Genomic DNA, 15355 nt, shown 5'->3' on the forward strand with positions numbered 1-15355 from the left:
TAACACTAGATAAATTACCATCGTCCATGACTTCAACGATTAATTTGAATTTGATTGATTGCGCGCTTCACAACTAGAGGCACGAGCATCATAATTCTTCGAGTTTGACATTCTACTCCAGCGCCTTCTGGCGACAATGTCTTCCAAAAATTGTTTCGTGTAACATGCTCGCAAGATGGTGGTAGTGGAGTTGGGCGATGAATTTTTCAGGAAAATGTTCAAGCTGTTACGTCTGTTTGTCTGTGCTATAACCCACATGGATAGTATGTGTGAACACACTCATGCAATCATGTGGGCACATGGAATATGTGTCGAAAATATGGAATCCATTTCGCTACCCTCATAGCAAAAATTCATGTGGAATGGAATGACGGTGTTTAGCGCTGTGGAGCCGGCTCAGATATACAGTATCCCCCCGCTTATCCGGACCTCGCTAATCCGACGACTCGTTAGTCCGGATCCCGCTAATTCGGAATTTTCCGGATTAAAAAGTATCAACACCCATTTAAACACATTATGCTGTCAGTTTTAGAATTTGTGCTGTGATTTTGTTTTGGTTCATTTGTATGGATTTGACAGTCGGATTAACGAGAGAAACCCCGATAGTCCGGCCATACATTTGTCGGATCAGCGGGGGTATACTGTATATAAGCGTGCTCACTACCGACGAAACTGATTGACACTGACATCCTGCATAATAAAAAACAAAACTATATATGGTCAGGATCATTATTATAATATATATAATATATAATATATAATATATAATATATAATATATAAATATATAATATATAATATATAATATATATATATATATATATATATATATATTAGGTGGCTCAAAAAACACTTTTTCAAATTTTTTGATGGGCCGCCCTCTTATTTAGTTCTATTGATGCCCTGATGCTATGGACAAAGTTTCAGCCAAATCGGTCAACGTTTGGGCTGTGCTAAACTCGTTGGAAGTTGAAATGTATGCAGAAACATCCAAAAACAGTGATTTGCAGTTGGAAGGCACAATTTACGATCAAGAACCATGATACTCATTCAGTTCTTGTAGAATTAAATACAGAATGTTATGCTGAAAACCGCGAGAAGATTAGAGTTTATTACGCAAAGATATTAGCATTTTACTGGAGTGTTGTAGGGGTGAATTTATTTCTTTTCAAAGGTAAAAGAAACGAAATTTGCTCAAACCCCACTACAGAGAAATGCTAATAACAACCAGGCAAACTCTAATCTTCTCGCGGTTTTCTGCCTAACATTCTGTATTAAATTTCAAGATCTGAATGAGTATCATAGTTCTTCATCGTAAGTTGTGTAGTCAAGCTACAATTTACTGTTTTGGATGTTTCATACATTTTGCATAGAAACTTCCAACGAGTTTAGCACCGCCCAAACGTTGGCCGATTTGGCTGAATTTTTTTTTCCAGAGCATCAGGGCATCAAATAGAACCGAATAAGAGGGCGGCCCATCAAAAAAATTGAAAAAAGTTTTTCCCTTACTAATTTGAGCCACCCTAATATATATACATATATAATATTCCGTGTATAGTAGAACATCGAAAATTTGTTTTCAATAAAATGAAATATCTGCAGTTATCAGACGTCGCAACTCATTTCTGATTAGTGCGCATGATAGTACATCCATGCGTGCATGATGCGCACTACTAATGAAATATTTCAAATTGTCGCGACTCGCGTCGCAGCGCGAGTGCTCAATCGCGCGGTCCGGTTTGGTGCCGGCCCGACAATATATAAAAAAAATTTACCAGCGATACACCGCAATTCACCCATAAAAATGACGTAAACGAGGTGCAGAAAGTGCGGCGGTACCTTTCCTGAAGGGTATTGTCGGGCCGGCACCAAACCGGACCGCGCGATTGAGCACTCGCGCTGCGACGCGAGTCGCGACAATTTGAAATATTTCATTAGTAGTGCGCATCATGCACGCATGGATGTACTATCATGCGCACTAATCAGAAATGAGTTGCGACGTCTGATAACTGCAGATATTTCATTTTATTGAAAACAAATTTTCGATGTTCTACTATACACGGAATACATCGAGGGAAAGTATACGAAGAACGTGTCCCTAAGAGCAAGATTACCGGGCGCGTGTATTAGCCGTTTATGGCAGCTTCTTCTTATTGGCATTACATCCCCAAACTGGGACAGAGCCGCCTCGCAGCTTAAACACCATTTTTTTTTCGCTGGAATCCAGCAAAATTTTGCTGGATTTTGCCGAGCTGTAAAACCAGCAATCCATCCAGCAAAATTTATATAGATATGATACACTGCGCGGCGTTTGTAATGTTCCCCCAGCAAACAAAATGTGAGTCGTGAGGCATTCGTTAGGGACTAGTGAGTGACTGAAAATAAAAAAAATAAAAAAACAAACGTTTGATTGAAGCGTTTGAACCGTGTTGATCTTATTATTATTTTTTCACCGATGCGCCAGACGTTAGTCTTTGCGAGAAAAAAAAACATGTCGTCGGCGAAATCGGTGTCTGGTTGCAATTTCGTTCTCTTTGTGCAAAATATTAAATAAAACGTCGCGAATTGTGTCGGAAAAGTAAAACGCGAGTGGTTCATAGGCTTGTACATTGAATTTTGTGCTTGTCAATGCGTGCCGGTAACGAAAATATGATCGGAATACTTGGGTTCGCGGTTGCAAAGGACGGGCGATCGTCGTAATGTAAATAATGGAAATCAGTTAGGTGCATGGTGCTGATGATGACAATGGTGCTGTCTATTTGGGCAAGACGGTACCCATTATCCAACGCCGTTGTAATAGTCATTGATAAGAAGATCGCGAGAAAGTGTTACTGTTTAGATATTACCCTGTTGAGGAGTGTTATTGTTTGTAAAATTGTGATAGTGCGTACTCCGGGGAAAGAACGGGGTCAGATTGCAAATATCCCGTGATTCTGAAATGAATGCTTGCGCCCAACGAATTGTGTATTTGGTGTGACCGGAAAATAAAGATCAACCAGACGAAGAAAGATCTGGCCAAGCAGGATAGAAGAAAGTCTGATCGACTGCCAAATAAGTGAAAATGGAAGATCGAAGTAAAATGTGTTTAATTAGAGGGAATGTTTGAGAGTTGACCACTCAATCAAGAGCAATTTCATTCTATACCACTTACCATGTACCGTCCCAAGCTGCTTAACCTTGGAGCATCCTTAAACGATTTACCAAAGGACAAATTCGAATGACACTTCAATGCCCAGCATTTCGGAGTACTTTTGGCATTGCACCCGGAATGCGTGTTTCCCGCAAGGACAAGGTAAGATCCCGTTAAACAGCAAGAGTGACCATTACATGGAAGGTTCTTTTTTTAACTTTAAATTTAAGCACATTATCGCATATTTGTAACATGTGCATGTAACATACTAAGTAGGTAAGTTGAATTAAACAGTGTGTCGCTTACAAAAGCTGACTTATGCAAGAAATGTGGTGCTGATTTAATTTTGAAGTTCGGCCCCAGCTAGCTGAACAGTTTTACGCATAAAACCCTCAGGTAGTACGAATATACTTCCTTATGCGCATAGCAGAAAATTGTTTTATGGTACTTGTTGCAAGACCTACCAAGGTGCAGAAAGTTTGTATATGCATCCGTACTCCCAAAGCAGAAAGTTGATTTGAGGTGTTTGCTGTAACTATCAGTGCATTTCCGCGACCTACCAGGGTGCAGAATGTTGTTTTAAGGTGATTGTTGTAAGACATACAAGGCTGCAGGTAGTTTGAATATGCTTCCATATGCGCATAGCAAAATGTTGTTTTGAAATGCTTGTTGTAACCATCAGTCCATTACTGGGACCTACCAGAGTGCAGGTAATTTGAGTTGCATCCGTACTCCCAAAGCAGAAAGTAAACTTGAGGTGCTTGTTGTAACTATCAATGCATTGCCGCGACCTACCAGGGTGTAGAATGTTGTTTGTTAGGTGCTTGTTATAAGTCCTACCATGGTGCAAGTAGTTTGAGTATCCTCCCGTATGCGCATAGCAAAATGTTGTTTTGAAGTGCTTGTTGAAACTATCAGTGCATTGCTGCGACCAACCAGGGTGCAGGTAGTTTAAGTATGCATCCGTACTCCTATAACAAAGTGAACTTGAGGTGCTTGCTGTAGCTATCAGTGCATTTCCGTGACCTACCAGGGTGCAGAATGTTGTTTTAAGGTGATTGTTGTAAGACATACAAGGCTGCAGGTAGCTTGAATATGCTTCCATATGCGCATAGCAAAATGTTGTTTTGAAATGCTTGTTGTAACCATCAGTCCATTACTGGGACCTACCAGAGTGCAGGTAATTTGAGTTGCATCCGTACTCCCAAAGCAGAAAGTAAACTTGAGGTGCTTGTTGTAACTATCAATGCATTGCCGCGACCTACCAGGGTGTAGAATGTTGTTTTGAGGTGCTTGTTATAAGTCCTACCATGGTGCAAGTAGTTTGAGTATCCTCCCGTATGCGCATAGCAAAATGTTGTTTTGAAGTGCTTGTTGAAACTATCAGTGCATTGCTGCGACCAACCAGGGTGCAGGTAGTTTAAGTATGCATCCGTACTCCTATAGCAAAGTGAACTTGAGGTGTTTGCTGTAGCTATCAGTGCATTTCCGTGACCTACCAGGGTGCAGAATGTTGTTTTGAGGTGCTTGTTGTAAGACATACAAGGCTGCAGGTAGTTTGAGTATCCTCATGTATGCGCATAGCAAAATGTTGTTTTGAAGTGCTTGTTGTAACTATCAGTGCATTGCTGCGACCAACCAGGGTGCAGGTAATTTCAGTATGAATCCGTACACCCATAGCAGAAAGTGAACTTGAGGTGCTTGTTGTAACTATCAATGCATTGCCACGACCTACCAGGGTGTAGAATGTTGTTTTGAGATGCTTGATATATTATAAATTCAGTAGAAAACCGAATTATAGCCGCTATCGAAATTGGATTTTTATCACAATCCATACCTGTCATAAGACGAGTTTATACAATCCCATTGAATTCCACCACTTAATTGTATTTTGACAGATACGTATTTCGACCTCAAAAGTGACAGGTGACAACATTCCACTAAAAACATTCCACTAAAAAGCTCAAAATAATTTTCTTAACACAATCCATACGTTAAACCTAATTTCGGAAGTAGTGCGCTGTATAGCACATCACCAAATGAGAACAGCGCACCACTTCCGAAGTTAGGTTTAACGTATGGATTGTGAGAAAAATCCAACTTTGTTAGCGGCTATAATTCGGTTTTGCACCGAATTGATAATAAGTCCTACCATGGTACAGGTAGTTTGAGTATCCTCATGTATGCGCATAGCAAAACTTTCGGAGGTACTTCCGGAGGAATTCCAGGAGGAACTTCCGGAGGAATTTCTGGAGGAACTTCAGGTTGAATTCCTGGAGGAACTTCCGGTTGAATTCCTGGATGAACTACCGCTTGAATTCCTGGAGAAACTTCCGGAGGAATTCCTGGAGGAACTTCCGGAGGAATTCCTGGAGGAACTTCCGGTTGAATTCCTGGATGAACTACCGCTTGAATTCCTGGAGAAACTTCCGGAGGAATTCCTGGAGGAACTTCCGGAAGAATTCCTGCGGAAGTTCCTCCAGGAATTTTCCGTAAATGAATTCCTGGAGTAACTTCCGGAGGATTTGCTTGAGGAAATCCCGGTGGAATTCCTAGAGGAACTTCCGAAGGAATTCCTGGTGGAACTCCCGGTGGAATTCCTGGAGGAACTCCCGGAGGAATTCTCGGATGAGCTTCCGTAAATGAATTCCTGGAGCAACTTCCGGAGGATCTTCTGGAGGAACTTTCGAAGATACTTCCGGAGGAATTCCTGGAGAAACTTCCGGAGGAATTCCAGGAGGAACTTCCGTAGAAACTCCTGAAGGAACTTCTGGTGGAATTCCTGGAGGAACTTCCAGTTGAATTCCTGGAGGAACTTCCAGTTGAATTCCTGGAGGAACTTCCGGTTGAATTCCTGGAGCAACTTCCGGTGGAATTCCTAGAGCAACTTCCGGTGGAATTCCTGGAGCATCTTCGGGAGGAATTCCTAGTGGAACTTCTCTAGGAATTCCTGGTGGAACTTCCGGAGGAATTCCTGGTGGAACTTTCGGAAGAATTCCTGGAGAAACTTCCGGAGGAATTCCTGGACGAACTTCCGAAGTAATTCCTGGAGGAACTTCCGAAGGAATACCTGGAGGAACTTCCGAAGGAATTGCTGGAGGAACTTCCGAAGGAATTCCTAAAAGAACTTCGGAAGGAATTCCTGGTGGAACTTCCGCAGTAACTCTGAAGGAACTTCCGAAGGAATTCCTGGAATAATTTCCGAAGGAATTTCTGGAGGAACTTCTGAAGGAATTTCTGGAGGAACTTCCGGAAGAATTCCTGCGGAAGTTCCTTCAAGAATTTTCCGTAAATGAATAACTGGATGAACTTCCGAAGGAATTCCTGGAGGAACTCCCGGTGGAATTCCTGGAGGAACTTCCGGAGGAATTACAAGAGGAACTTCCGGAGGAATTACTGGAGGAACTTCCGGAGGAATTCTTGGAGGAACTTCCGAAGGAATTCCTGGAGAAACTTCCGAAGGAATTCCTGGAGGAACTTCCGAAAGAATTTCTGGAGGAACTTCCGAAGGAATTTCTGGAGGAACTTCCGAAGGAATTTCTGGAGGAACTTCTGAAGGAATTTCTGGAGGAAGTTCCGGAAGAATTCCTGCGGAAGTTCCTCCAAGAATTTTCCGTAAATGAATTCCTGGAGTAACTTCCGGAGGATTTGCTTGAGGAAATTCCGGTGGAATTTCTGGATGAACTTCCGAAGGAATTCCTGGAGGAACTCCCGGTGGAATTTCTGGAGGAATTTCCGGAGGAATTTCAAGGGGAACTTCAGGAGGAATTCCTGGAGGAACTTCCGGAGGAATTCTTGGAGGAACTTCCGGAGGAATTCCTGGAGGAACTTCCGAATGAATTCCTGGAGCAACTGCCGGAGGAATTCTTGGAGGAACTTCCGGAGGAATTCTTGGAGGAACTTCCGGTGGAATTCCTGGAGGAACTTCCGAAGGAATACCTGGAGGAGCTTCCGAAGGAATTCCTGAAGGAACTTCCGAAGGAATACCTGGAGGAACTTCCGGTGGAATTCGTTGAGGAACATCCGAAGGAATTCCTGGAGGAACTTCCGAAGAAATTCCTGAAAGAACTTCGGAAGGAATTCCTGAAAGAACTTCCGCAGGAATTCCTGAAGGAACTTTCGGAGGAATTCATGGAGGAACTTCCGAAGGAATTTCTGGATGAACTTTCGAAGGATTTTTTCGAGGAACTTCCGGAGAAATTTCTGGGGGAACTTCCGGAAGAATTCCTGCGGAAATTCCTCCAGGAATTTTACGTAAATGATTTCCTGGAGTAACTTCCTGGAGGATTTGCTAGAGGAAATTCCGGTGGAATTCCTGGAGGAACTTCCGAAGGAATTCCTGGAGGAACTTCCGGTGGAATTTCTGGAGGAACTTCCGGAGGAACTTCCGGAGGAATTCTTGGAGGAACTTCCGAATGGATTCCTGGAGCAACTTCCGGAGGAACTTCTGGAGGAACTTCCGAAGAGATTCCTGGAGGAACTTTCGGAGGTACTTCCGGAGGAATTCCTGGAGAAACTTCCGGAGGAATTCCTGAAGGAACTTCCGGAGAAATTTTTGGAGGAACTTCTGGTGGAATTTTTGGAGGAACTTCTGGTGGAATTCCTGGAGGAACTTCCAGTTGAATTCCTGGAGGAACTTCCGGTTGAATTCCTGGAGCAATTTCCGGAGGAATTCCTGGTGGAACTTCCGGAGGAATTCCTGGTGGAACTTCCGGAGGAAGTCCTGAAGAAACTTCCGGAGGATTACTTGGAGGAACTTCCGAAGGAATTCCTGGAGGAACTTCCGAAGGAATTCCTGGAGGAACTTCCAAAGGAATTCCTGGAGGAACTTCCGAAGGAATTCCTGGAGGAACTTCCGAAGGAATTCCAGGAGGAACTTCCGAAGGAATTCCTGGAGGAACTTCCGAAGGAATTCCTGAAAGAACTTCCGAAGGAATTCCTGGAGGTACTTCCTAAGGAATTCCTAGAGGAACTTCCGAAAGAATTCCTAGAGAAACTTTCGAAGGAATTTCTAGAGGAACTTCCGAAGGAATTTCTAGAGAAACTTCCGAAGGAATTTCTGGAGGAACTTCCGAAGGAATTTCTGGAGGAACTTCCGAAGGAATTTCAAGAGGAACTTCCGAAGAAATTTGTTGAGGAACTTCCTAAGGAATTTTTGGAGGAACTTCCGGAGGAATACCTGGAGGAACTTCCGGAAGAATTCCTGCGGAAGTTCCTCCAGCAATTTTCCGTAAATGAATTCCTGGGGTAACTTCCGGAAGATTTGCTAGAGGAAATTCCGGTGGAATTCCTAGAGGAACTTCCGAAAGAATTCCTGGAGGAACTCCCGGTGGAATTCCTGGAGGAACTTCCGGAGGAATTATAAGAGGAACTTCCGGAGGAATTCTCGGATGAACTTCCGAATGAATTCCTGGAGCAACTTCCGGAGGAATTCCTGGAGGAACTTCTGGAGGGTCTTCTGGAGGAACTTTCTGAGGTACTTCAGGAGGAATTCCTGGAGAAACTTCCGGAGGAATTCCAGGAGGAACTTCCGGAGGAGCTCCTGGAGGAACTTCTGGTGGAATTCCTGGAGGAACTTTCAGTTGAATTCCTGGAGGATCTTCCGGAGGAATTCTCGGATGAACTTCCGAATGAATTCCTGGAGCAACTTCCGGAGGAATTCCTGGAGAAACTTCCTAAGGAATTTTTGGAGGAACTTCCGGAGGAATACCTGGAGGAACTTCCGGAAGAATTCCTGCGGAAGTTCCTCCAGCAATTTTCCGTAAATGTATTCCTGGAGTAACTTCCGGAAGATGTGCTAGAGGAAATTCCGGTGGAATTCCTAGAGGAACTTCGAAAGAATTCCTGCAGGAACAATCGGTGGAATTCCTGGAGGAACTTCCGGAGGACTTATAAGCGGAACTTCCGGAGGAATTCTCGGATGAACTTCCGAATGAATTCCTGGAGCAACTTCCGGAGGAACTTCTGGAGGATCTTCTGGAGGAACTTTCTGAGGTACTTCAGGAGGAATTCCTGGAGAAACTTCCGGAGGAATTCCAGGAGGAACTTACGGAGGAACTCCTGGAGGAACTTCTGGTGGAATTCCTGGAGGAACTTCCAGTTGAATTCCTGGAGGAACTTCTGGTTGAATTCCTGGAGGAACTTCTGGTGAAATTCCTGGAGGAACTTCCAGTTGAATTCCTGGAGGAACTTCCAGTTGAATTCCTGGAGGAACTTCCGGTTGAATTCCTGGTGGAACTTCCGGAGGAATTCCTGGTGGAACTTCCAGAAGAATTCCTGGAGAAACTTCCGGAGGAATTCGTGGAGGAACTTCCGAAGGAATTCCTGGAGGAACTTCCGAAGGAATACCTGGAGGAACTTCCGAAGGAATTCCTGGAGGAACTTCTTCTGGAATTCCTGGAGGAACTTCCGGTTGAATTCCTGGAGGAGCTTCTGGTTGAATTCCTGGAGCAACTTCCGGTGGAATTCCTGGAGCAACTTCCGGAGGAATTCCTTGTGGAACTGCTGGTGGAATTACTGGAGAAACTTCCGGAGGAATTCCTGGAGGAACTTCCGAAGGAATTCCTGGAGGAACTTCCGAAGGAATTTCTGGAGGATTTTCTGAAGGAATTCCTGGAGGAACTTCCGCAGGAATTCCTGAAAGAACTTCGGAAGGAATTCCTGAAGGAACTTCCGCAGGAACACTGAAGGAACTTCCGAAGGAATTCCTGGAGGAACTTCCGAAGGAATTTCTGGAGGATTTTCTGAAGGAATTTCTGGAGGAACTTCCGGAAGAATTCCTGCGGAAGTTCCTTCAAGAATTTTCCGTAAATTAATTCCTGGAGTAACTTCCGGAGGATTTGCTTGAGGAATTTCCGGTGGAATTCCTGGAGGAACTTCCGAAGGAATTCCTGGAGGAACTGCCGGTGGAATTCCTGGAGGATTTTCCGGAGGAATTACAAGAGGAACTTCCGGAGGAATTCCTGGAAAAACTTCCGGAGGAATTCTTGAAGGAATTTCCGAATGAATTCCTGAAGCAACTTCCGGAGGAATTCCTGGAGGAACTTTTGGAGGAACTTCCGGAGGAATTCCTGGAGGAACTTCTTATGGAATTCCTGGAGGAACTTCCGGTTGAATTCCTGGAGGAATTTCTGGTTGAATTCCTGGAGCAACTTCCGGTGGAATTCCTGGAGCAACTTCCGGAGGAATTCCTGGTGGAACTTCTGTTGGAATTCCTGGAGAAACTTCCTGAGGAATTCCTGGAGGAACTTCCGAAAGAATTCCTGGAGAAACTTCCGGAGGAATTCCTGGAGGAACCTCTGAAGGAATTCCTGAAGGAACTTCCGCAGGAATTTCTGGAGGAACTTCCGAAGGAATTTCTGGAGGAGCTTCCGGAGGAATTTCTGTAGGAACTTCCGGAAGAATTCCTGCGGAAGTTTCTTCAGGAATTTTCCGTAAATGATTTCCTGGAGTAACTTCCGGAGGATTTGCTTGAGGAAATTCCGGTGGAATTCCTGGAGGAACTCCCGGTGGAATTCCTGGAGGAACTTCCGGAGGAATTACAAGAGGAACTTCCGGAGGAATTCCTGGAGAAACTTCCGGAGGAATTCTTGGAGGAACTTCCGAAGGAATTCCTGGAGGAACTTCCGAAGGAATACCTGGAGGAACTTCCGAAGGAATTTCTGAAGGAACTTCTGAAGGAATTTCTGGAGGAACTTCCGGAGGAATTCCTGGAGGAACTTCCGGAGGAATTCTTGGAGGAACTTCCGAATGAATTCCTGGAGCAACTTCCGGAGGAATTCCTGGAGGAACTTTTGGAGGAACTTCCGGAGGAAGTTCTGGTGGAATTCCTGGAGGAACTTCCGGTTGAATTCCTGGAGGAACTTCTGGTTGAATTCCTGGAGCAACTTCCGGTGGAATTCCTAGAGCAACTTCCGGTGGAATTCCTGGAGCAACTTCCGGAGGAATTCCTGGTGGAACTTCTGGAGGAATTCGTGGTGGAACTTCCGGAGGAATTCCTGGAGGAACTTCCGGAGGAATTCTTGGAGGAACTTCCGAAGGAATTCCTGGAGGAACTTCCGAAGGAATTCCTGGAGGAACTTCGGAAGAATTCCTGCGGAAGTTCCTCCAGGAATTTTCCGTAAATGAATTCCTGGAGGAACTTCTGGAGGAACTTCCGGAGGAAGTTCTGGTGGAATTCCTGGAGGAACTTCAGGTTGAATTCCTGGAGGAATTTCTGGTTGAATTCCTAGAGCAACTTCCGGTGGAATTCCTAGAGCAACTTCCGGTGGAATTCCTGGAGCAACTTCCGGAGGAATTCCTGGTGGAACTTCTGTTGGAATTCCTGGTGGAACTTCCGAAGGAATTCCTGGAGTAACTTCCGAAGGAATTCCTGGAGGAACTTCCGGAGGAATTCCTGGAGGAACTTCCGGAAGAATTCCTGCGGAAGTTCCTCCAGGAATTTTCCGTAAATGAATTCCTGGAGTAACTTCCGGAGGAATTGCTGGAGGAAATTCCGGTGGAATTCCTGGAGGAACTTCCGAAGGAAGTCCTGGAGGAACTTCCGGAGGAATTCCTGGAGGAACTTCCGGAGGGATTCCTGGAGAAGCTTATGGAGGTACTTCCGGAGGAATTCCTGGAGGAACTTCTGGTGGAAATCCTGGAGGAACTTCCGGTTGTATTCCTGGAGGAACTTCCGGTTGAATTCCTGGAGGAACTTCCGGTGGAATTCCTGGAGGAAGTTCTGGAACAATTTCTGGTGGAACGTGTGATAGAACTCCTGGAGCAATTTCTGCTGCAACTCCTGACGCAATTGCTGGTGGAACCCTTGGAGAAATTTCTGGTGAAACGTGTGATGGGACTCCTGGAGTAATTTCTGTTGCAATTCCTGGTGGAACTCCTTAAGCAATTCTTGGCGAAACTCCTGGAGGAATTCTTGTTAAAATTCCTGGTGGATCTCCTTGAGCAATTTCTGGTGGAACATGTTATGGAACTCCTGGAACCATTTCTGGTAAGGGAAGATCCATTATTTACGTAACGCCAAAATTTGCCATTTCCAAAGACCCCCCCCCCACTCCCCCCTATGTCACACTTTTTGTATGAATTATTGAAAATTTTTGTATGGATTGTCACACTTCGGTGAACTCCCCCCTCTAAGCGTTACGTATTTTGTGGAAGTTCCCTAATACGTGTGATTGAACTCCTGGAGCAATCTCTGTTGCAACTCCTGAAGCAATTCCTGGTGGAACTCCTGGAGAAATTTCTAATGAATTGTGCGATGGAACCCTTGAAGCAATTCCTGGTGGAATTCCCGGAAGAAAATTGGAGAAATTTTAGGGCAAAAGTGTGTTGGAACTCCTGGAGCAGTTTCTGTTGCAACTCCTACAGCAATTTCTGGTGAAACATGTGATGGAACTCGTGAATAATTTCTATTGAACTCCCTGAATTCCTGGAAGAATGCTTGGTGCTATGCCTGGTGGATCTCTTGGAGCAATTTCTATTGAAACTCCTGAAGCAATTCTTGTCAGAACTCCTGGAGGAATTCTTGGTGCGATTCCTGGTGGAACATGTGTTGGAACTCCTGGAGCAATTTCTGTTGTAACTCCTGGAGTTATTTCTGTTGCAACTCCTGAAGCAATTCCTGGTGAAATTCCTGAATCAATTCTTGGTGGATCTCCTGGAGCAATTTCTGTTGGAACTCTTCGAGCAATTATTGGCGGCACCGGGAATCAGAACCCAGCCACCCTCAGCATGGTCTTGCTTTGTAGCCGCGCGTCTTACCGCACGGCTAAGGAGGGCCCCTAGTTTCCACTTTTGCATTCTTATATCATGAGGCAAACACGATGATACTTTTATGCTCAGGGAGGTCGAGACAATTTCCAAACCGAAAATAGCTTAGACCGGCACCGGGAATCGAACCCAGCCACCCTCAGCATGGTCTTGCTTTATAACCGCGCATTTTACCGCTAGGCTACCGCTGCAAACAATACTAAGTAAAAAACCAGCAACTGGTGTGTGACACAGACGCATGAATTAGCAGCTGTACGAGGTGTTCAAAGAATAAAATATTGTGAATAAAATTAAATACCCCAGACTTCAGTGGGCTGCTCACTTAGTGCGAATGTTGGAAGAATGAATAGCGAATATTTAACAGAGAACCGGATAGACGCCGGCGATTTCGTGGAAGACCATGGACACGCTGGCTGCATGAGATGGAATCGGACCTGGGACTGGAGGAAGATCGCCCAAGACAGTCGATGGTGGAGCTCTACAATACGCTAGGCATAAGTGTATCGACGGTGTAGCCAACCAGGTGTTTAGGTAGGTATCATAAAGGACATACTATTGATTGTTGGAGAAGCTGGTTTTAAAGTGAAATTTCCCTGTTTCTTTACAGATCATTACATATGAATCTTTACAGATCATATATAAACTTCAGGAGCGATTTTCAACTAATGGTCGACTTGATATTATTATGGTACTTCAAGTAGGGACATTTTGTCAATGCGCTGTACACTATTCTTTAAAATATTTTTTTTCTCTGTCTATAGAATACTTCTGCAATTGTTGATTTCAACTATGTCGAATGAACACGGTAAGGGCGTCGTTGAAGTCTTTGGCCCGATGTCATTATCTTACAAACAGATCAGTAGAAATCATTTCCAACCAAATGGACAAATGCATTTAATATTACTGTTAACGAAGCAAAAATGCAGATACATGTATTTTATATTTTAAATGGAAGTCAAAGATTGAATTTCAAAAAAAGAAGAAAAATGAGCAAGTGTAGTTACACGAACACAGTTATTTTCATGAAATGCAACACAAAAAAAAGCTAAATATTCAAATTTATCTGTAAAATGTTTCTAACAAAATATTTACAATGAATAATTTTTTAAATCGATAAATAACATGTGTCTTGACTTCGTTTTTCTTAACCTAGTTTGTTTGCTTACCTTCAAAATAAATACGGGAAATTGATCAACCTCTAACTTGTCCACATGTTAAGGTGATAGCGGGCTATCGACCACGATAAAAGCCCCCAGATTCATGAATGAGAAGTTTCTTTTATCAATATCTCAACGATGTAAGGTAGAAAATCCTGGATTATATTGAAAAAGCGTCATAAGTGACTGGGCCTCTAAAGAATAGTTTTTTAGTGACCGACCCGAAAAAAGTTACCGAGTTCGAATTAGACGTTCTCAGTTTTTCAAAATATTCTGCTATTTGGTTAATTGTTTGACTAGGCCAACAACACCTGATTCAAATTCCCCCATCCTCATACAAATAGTTCACAATCAACTTGCTATCCAATTATGTCCAAATCATGCGTTTCAAACTCTCCAAATTGTACGCCTTGTACAAATGCGACAGTAAATACTTTTTTATATCACAATACCTGGTTTATAGTTCATCTTTGAGTGATAAAACGGCCTACGAATACATCCCGGGAGTGTGTGATGACGCTTTCGTTACTGCAGTACTCATCTTACCACTCACTCGGAACTAACGATCCCCAGGTTTTGTTATCCTTGCCGTATACATTGTTGGGGAGGGAGGTTCTGCTGCGGTGGGCTGCCGGAGAGCGGCAAAGCAACCTGATATGGAGTCATGTGACCACTTGGTTGTTACTGCTGCTGCGTCGGATAGTCAGAAACCTGAAGGTGTTGCTGATTGTGTGACATCTGTTGATTCATGTAGTGTGATTGCGGTAGGGTCATGTCCGTATTCATCATTCCGTTCATGTTTGCATAGGTAAGGTAGTGATTTTCTTGCTGCTGTGACATTCCAATCTGCTGCTACTGGACCATCATATGCTGCTACTATTGTTACTTGGTGGTGGCTATATCGGGTTCATCTACAAATGGTGTGGTGACGGCTAAGCTTGCCCGGATGCATCGGTAGTTGCGTTTACATCATGGTCTGCGAATTGTACGATGACACGTACGGCGATGGATAGCTTTTCGGCTGCGGCGGCATCAGGACTCCTTAGCCCGGTATTGCCATGTGGGGGCTTACCCGGTTAAACGTACTAGGGGTGATGGTTACGAGTGGTTCACCAAATGATTACTCTGCTTATGGGTGGAATGCCGCTGGGGCGGTGGGGTTGTTGAGTACATTGGCTGCTGCTGCTAGTTTTCTTTTCTGTCTCGATCGTAGGCTATCCTAGAAATAAACATAATACTTTTAAAAAATACCACATTTGAAATAGCGGGCTACTGTGTTTCCAGGTGGTAGCAAACACAAT

The 15355-nt window shown here is 44.0% G+C and overlaps 1 long non-coding RNA gene across 2 annotated transcripts; it reads left to right on the top strand.

The window, feature by feature from the left end:
- The first annotated feature begins 2315 nt into the window (after positions 1–2315).
- LOC134213775 (uncharacterized) lies at positions 2316–13919 on the top strand. Of its 2 annotated transcripts, none has more exons than XR_009979529.1 (4): positions 2316–3291; positions 13078–13428; positions 13505–13594; positions 13659–13919. It is a non-coding gene; the product is annotated as an uncharacterized LOC134213775 (long non-coding RNA). The 2 variants fall into 2 exon arrangements; XR_009979528.1 differs by having other exon boundaries at positions 2318–3291; positions 13262–13428; positions 13659–13898.
- Positions 13920–15355: the final 1436 nt, after the last annotated feature.

Source organism: Armigeres subalbatus, chromosome 1 (genome assembly GCF_024139115.2).
Source record: "Armigeres subalbatus isolate Guangzhou_Male chromosome 1, GZ_Asu_2, whole genome shotgun sequence".
Classification (NCBI taxonomy): domain Eukaryota; kingdom Metazoa; phylum Arthropoda; class Insecta; order Diptera; family Culicidae; genus Armigeres; species Armigeres subalbatus.